General features: G+C 34.1%; 1 pseudogene; it reads right to left on the bottom strand.

The window, feature by feature from the left end:
• Positions 1–355: 355 nt before the first annotated feature.
• LOC124975814 (high mobility group protein B2-like) lies at positions 356–6365 on the bottom strand (annotated as a pseudogene).
• Between the last annotated feature and the right edge of the window lie 232 nt (positions 6366–6597).

Here is a 6597-nt window from a genome sequence, read left to right as displayed (position 1 = left end):
AGCACAAAATGCAGCATCCTAAAAAACCCAAAATTTACTATTGATACAAATACCTACCAGTTTGCTGTGCTACCATACACAAGAAAATAAAGAAACCACTAAATATTTAGGAATATTCAACATCAGAAGCATTAAAATCTAACTGTATGTAGTAGCCCTTCAAAAAGCTACAATCTGCATTTTTTAAAAAAAGTATTTTCTCTACAAATAATCTTATCAACTATACAAAAATCTGTACAGTTTTTATACTGAAGCTAATGTTGAGCTTCACTTGAATTCTTAGCTGCACATTCTTAGCAAAACAGTTGCCTGAGCGCACACACACACTCCACACACATTGTTACAGGACAGCCATTTATTCTTCATCCTCCTCCTCTTCCTCATCATCTTTATCCTCCTCTTCCTCCTCTTCCTCTTCATCTTCTGGTTCACTCTTCTTCTTTGAGCCTGTTGACCTGCCAGGACCCTTCTTTCCTGCTTCACCTTTGCCCTTAGCATGGTATGCAGCAATATCCTTTTCATATTTCTCCTTTAGCTTAGTTGCATTCTGTTCATATGACTGTTTATCTTTGACTGCTTGGACCATATTTCACCCAGTTTTTTTGCAGTATCCCCAATGGAAAGGCCTGGGTGTTCACTTTTGAAGAAGAAGGCAGATGGTGGTCTCTTAGGAGCATTGGGATCTTTCTTCTTTCCTTTCTTATCACCTTTGGGAGGAACATAATTTTTCATCTCCCTGTCATAGTGAGCTTTGTCACTTTTTGTCATATCTTCAAACTGTGACTTTTCCTTTGCAGACATGGTCTTCCATCTCTCCATGCATTTCTTGGAGAATTCAGCAAAGTTTACTGAGGAGTCTTGGTGTTTCTTCTTATGCTCTTCCCGGCAGGTCTGCACAAGAAGGTGTATGAGGACATTTTGCCCCTTGGCTTGTTGGGGTCTCCTTTACCTATGGTGGCAGCCACGGTCTACCTGGTGGGAGTTTTTCCTCAGAGTCCCACAGAGTGTCTGGATCCGACAGAGAAACTTTCTTCCTTGGGCTCCAGCGTGAACTGGTTTATCCAAGCCTAGTATTTCTAGGTAGCAAATTCATCTTTGCATCTATTCCTGTGTTTCTGACTCTATTCATTTTCCTTCTGATTATTGCCTGAGTACACCAGCCTCAGGGAGGGAGGCATATATCAAACATACCAGTCCAAGAGTTCTTGAGTCACTCTTATTATATAATCACTAAAACCAAATAATATCTCTTACAGATGGACAAGCTGTATGACAGTAAGAGTGATGCTGAACATACATAATGCTTTCTTCCAAATGTGTAAACAATATTTGCCACTAAGTTTTGTGTATTTGACCCTTAAAATTCCTTTGTATAGGTAGGATAAATTCTTTAAATCATGGAGTTGAGGCCAAAAGAGAACAAGGATTTCTTAAATGAATATTTTTGGCATTGTATAAAATTAGAATACCTTTAAATATTTTTAGATGAATACTATAGTCAACTATAATGCAAATTTTTCTGTAAAATCATTCCAAAAAATTATTTAAAGATTTCTTTATCTTCTTTATTTTCCTTGCTCATCATAAATATTTTTAGAAAGGGCTGCTGTGTTAGTTGTCTCCTATAAGAGTAAATCAGGGGTTAATTCTGACATCAAAAATTTCTTTACAACAAAAATCCCAGGAATAAACTGCAGTTCATTTCAGTTTATAGCAAATACAGTCATGGAAATTTGCAGCCTGAAGGCTACATTTAGATTTTTCTCTTTGTACAGCATGAATATCCCTAAGGAATACAGATAAGCATCTTCAATATGCTGCATTTCTTACCCAGCAATTAAAGGACTGTGCCATCACTTCTTACCTCCTAGATCTTTCCTCAGGGAAGAAATATCCCAACAGATGCAGCAGCAGGACCAAGTCTCCTGATTGTGTCCCAGAAAACAAATGGTGAGTTTGCCTTTCCTTTTTAATAGAACCTTTAAAATGTTCATTTCATGAGCATAAATTTTGTACAAAAGCAAAGATCCAATTTCCAGCCAGATGAAGCATTTTTCCTTCAAATTTTCCAGTAGGTGTTTTTTAAAAAAAGCTAGAGTTTTAGTGGAATGTTTTACAAATCAGCAGTAGGCATGACTTCTCTATAACATCAGCAATTAGCAATACAGTCGCAATACTACTCCTTGTTACTTCAGCATTTTCCCCCATTTTATGTCTTGCCTAGAGCAGGTCAAAGGCAAAGATAATGCTGTAGGTGCTTCAGGGCTTTCCTGGTTCTCTAATACACTCCACTGTGTGTTCTCTCACATGGTCCCATTGGACAAAGGAGGTTGTCATTGATGAGAGTCAGAAGACTGTGATGGCCTGCCTGGACACTGATGCTGATTAGCATATGAGGACTAACATGATTTCTACAGAAGATTTTCCTTAGCCCCTTAATGTTATATAAAGTTTGTGAAATTGCTTTCTTTCACTCACTCTGTAATGTAGTTTTTAAAGTATTAACACTGATATTCAATGTAAGCCCTCTGTAATTTACCATCACCCATGCTTGACTTTTAATCTTTGAGTGCAAAATAAAGATGGTATAAGAAACCAAAAAAGGCAGAAGCATTAGTGTGAGAGTTGAATTTCTACATCTGTGCTTGTCAGTCTGAACCAACTGTGGGATCCTGTGATGAGTGGCATTGCCTTTTGCAAATGAGCAAACTGGGACCTAAGCACTAAAAACTAAAGAGAATATGTAAAACCTGAGAAGTGACCCTTGCATATAACAATGTTTGATATCATCTGAATGCCACATAAAATTCAGAAATTCTTCATCTGTGTGCAAATAATTCATGTAGTATTAATGGAATAGTAGCTCATACTATATTTAAATTCACTGTACAGTGATCTTACTTTATGGTAAACTTTTACATATATAACCAAAGGGAGAAAGCTGTCAAATTATTGACACTCATTTTCATTAAGGTTTTTCATGATTTTAAGTATTAGTATTCAAAAATCTCCCTTTAAATAAAACCTCCCACAATGCATACATAATTGTGTATTCATGTCTGTATTTCCATATCAAAATATCTTTTTTTCTGAAATAACTGTAATATTGGTGTGCAATTTACTAAAATATTCTCCCTGTTGATACAGTCTTTTAATTTTATTGGGTGAAGTTTTATAACTGCCCTCTCTCCTCTTTCTCCAGCCACACTTTATGATAAAATTCAGTGAAAACTATGGATGTTTTCTCATTAAGTTTTTTTTCATAGAACCTCAGATTCTTTTAAGCTCTCCCATTTTTTCCATTCTTTAATTTCCTCCCATCTTTCTTCTCTCCTCCACATCCAACTTGAAATTCATGTTCATTAAGATAAGTTCCCATTTACAGGGTTACTTTTTAAAAATTTTATTAATGCATTATAATTATAAATAAAACTATGTTCTATTTTGACATAATTACACAAGCACAGAAAATAATTTGTTCCAATTCAAGTCCCTGATTTTCCCCATTAGATTTCTTCCTTGTTCCCCTGCTGCCTTTCCTCTATTCTATTGGTCTTTCTTCTATTTATTGATATTTGTCATTTATTATTTATTTATTTATATATTCATTTATTTATTCATTCTTTTTGATGTAACAGTAAAGTCCATTTTGATATAATTTTACAAGCATGGAATATATCCTATTCTAATTAGGACACCACTCTGTGAATATACCTGATGATGGGGTTCAGTGTGTTCTTTTCATATATATACATAGAAAATTATGTCAGTTTCATTCCACTCTCTTTCCTTTTTCTATCTCCCTCCCTTCCACCCATTCCACATTTTCTAATCTACTGAAATTCCATTATTTCCCTTATGCCCTACTTAACATAGTTTATCTTCCACATATCAGAGAAAACATTCAAACTTTGACTTTTGGAACTGGACTATTTCACTTAGCATGATAGTCTACAGATCTATCTATTCACTGTCAAATGCCATAAAGTCATTATTTTTATCATTCTTTTTTATGCCCACATAATATTCCAGGGTGTGTATATTCCACATTTTCTTTATTTGTTATGTGTTTAAGGGCAACCCAGTTGGTTCCATAGTTTAGCTGTAGCAAAGTGAGCTGCTTTAAACATTGATGTGGGCACATGATTTTAGTATGCTGATTTTAAGTCCTATTGCATACTGAAGAATGAGAAAACTTGATCAAATGATGACTCCATTCCTAGGTTTTGAGGATATCCATACTGCTTTTCAGGGTGGTTGCAACAATTTGTAGTTCCATCAACAATGTATGAGAAAGCCTTGTTCCCTGTGTGCTCACAAGATCACAAACTTTATTGTTACTTTTATTCTTGAAAATTACTATTCTAAGTGATGCAAAATCTCAGTGTGGTTTTAATTTGCATTATTCTAATAGTAAGAGAGTTTGAACATTTTTTCACATATTTGTTTCCCTTTTGTATTTCCTCTTCTATAAATTGTCTCTTCAATTTCTTTACCCATTTATTGATTTTTTATGTTAATTTTTGAATTATTGTTTGTCATGGAAATTCATGCTCTGAGGAGCAGATAGCAAAGGTTTGTTTCCCAATGTACAGGTTTTCTCTCCATGCTCTTGATTGTGTCTTTTTTGTCTTTTGCTATGAAGAAGATTTTTAGTTTGATGGCATCACATTTCTTTTCTTTTTTTTTTCTTTTTTTTTTTTTCCTGGTACTGGGTATTGAACCCAGGACCTTGTGCTTACTAGGCAAACTGTCTACCAATTGAGCTACATACACAGTCCGTGTGTTTTGATTTTAATTTTTGTGTTTCAAGTATTTTTTCGAGGAGTCAGTTTCTGTACCAATATGTTGCATTGTTGATCTAACAATTTTTTTTCCAGCGTGTGTAACATTACTGATCCAGTACTATGCCCTTGATCCACATTGAGTTTAGTTTTGTGTAGGGTGAGAGATATGATTAACATTCAATATATTACATATGGATTTCCAATTTCTCCAGCACCGTTTGTTGAAGAGGCTATCTTTTCTCCAATGCATGCTTTTGGTGCCTTTGATTAGTATGAGATAACTATATTTATGTGGGTTTGTCTCTGCACCTTCTATTCTACTCCATTGGTCTTCTTGACTCTTTTGGTGCCAATATCATGCTGTTTTGTTACTATAACTCTAGAGTATAAAGTCTGTATGGTGATACCTCCTGCTTCACTTTTCCTGCTAAGGATTGCTTAACTATTCTGGGCTTCTTATTTTTATGATTGAATTTTATGACTGCTTTTCTAATTCCATGAAGAAGGTCATTGAAATTTTGGTGGAATTTTTACTGTGTCTATAGAGTGCTTTTGGTACTATGGCCATCTTGGCAATAATAATTCTGCCTATCCAATGACATGAGAGATTCTTCCATCTTCTGAGTTTTTCCTCAATTTCTTTCTTCAGTGATTTTTTCTTTTTTTTCACTCTAGAGGTCTTTCACTTCTTTTGATAGACTGATTCCCAACTATTGTATTTATTTATATTTGAGGGATTATTGTGAATGGGCTAGCTTTCTTAATATATCTTTCAGCAGATTTTTCTTGGAGTATAGCTGTAAAATTGATTTATGAGTAAATTTTGAATCCTGCTAAATTTCTGATTTAATTTATAAGTTCTACAAGTTTTCTGGTGGATTTTTGGGGTGTTGTAAATCTAGGATCATGCTGTTAGCAAACAGGGAGAGGTTTAGCCTTTCTTTTCCTAACTTTGTTCATTCAATTTCTTTCTTTTCCATAATTGTTTTGAGTAGGTATTTTAGGACTATGATGAATAGATTGTAAAAGCAGGTATATCTTTCATTTTCCTCTTTTTAGAGGTAATGGTTACAATTATTCTCTGTTTAGAATGCTGTGATGTTGGTGTTTTTAGCTTTTAAAATGTTGAGTTGCATTCCTTCTAACCCTACTTTTTCTAGTATTTTGATCACAAATGTACTATGCATTTTGCCAAATGCTTTTCCTGCAGCTATTGAGATGATCATGTAATTCCCATCTTTAAGTCTGTTGATGTGATGGAGTATGTGTATTGATTTCCAAATGTTAAAAGAACCTTGCAGCCCTGGGAAGAACTCCATTTGATCATGCTGCATACATTTTTAATTTTTTAAAGTAATTTGCCGATATTTTATTGAGAATTCTTTATTTATGTTCATCAAGAATATTGCTGTAAAGTTTTCTTTCCTTAATATGTCTTTGTCTGATTTTCATATCAGGGTAATATTAACTACATAGAATGTGTTTCAAGGAGTTTTCTTCTATTCGTTTTTGTATAATAATTTAAGAATGTTTGGTATGAATTCATAAAAGTTTGGTGTTACTCACCTGAGAATCCATCTGGTACTGGGGTTTTCTTAGTTGGTAGTCTTTTGATGGCATCTTCAATTTCATTACATAAAATTGATCAGCTCACATTTTTTATATAATCCTGATTCAATTAGGTATGACATATGTCTTTAGCAATTTGTCAACATCTTGAAGATTTTCTCTGTTATTGGAATGTAAGTCTCAAAATAGCTTTTGATAATCCTTTGTATTTCAGTAGTATCTGTAGTGATATTTCCCTTTT

Source organism: Sciurus carolinensis, unplaced genomic scaffold (genome assembly GCF_902686445.1).
Source record: "Sciurus carolinensis unplaced genomic scaffold, mSciCar1.2, whole genome shotgun sequence".
NCBI lineage: Eukaryota > Metazoa > Chordata > Mammalia > Rodentia > Sciuridae > Sciurus > Sciurus carolinensis.
The sequence above is the reverse complement of the archived record's forward strand: the minus strand, read 5'-3'. Positions and strand labels throughout refer to the sequence as shown.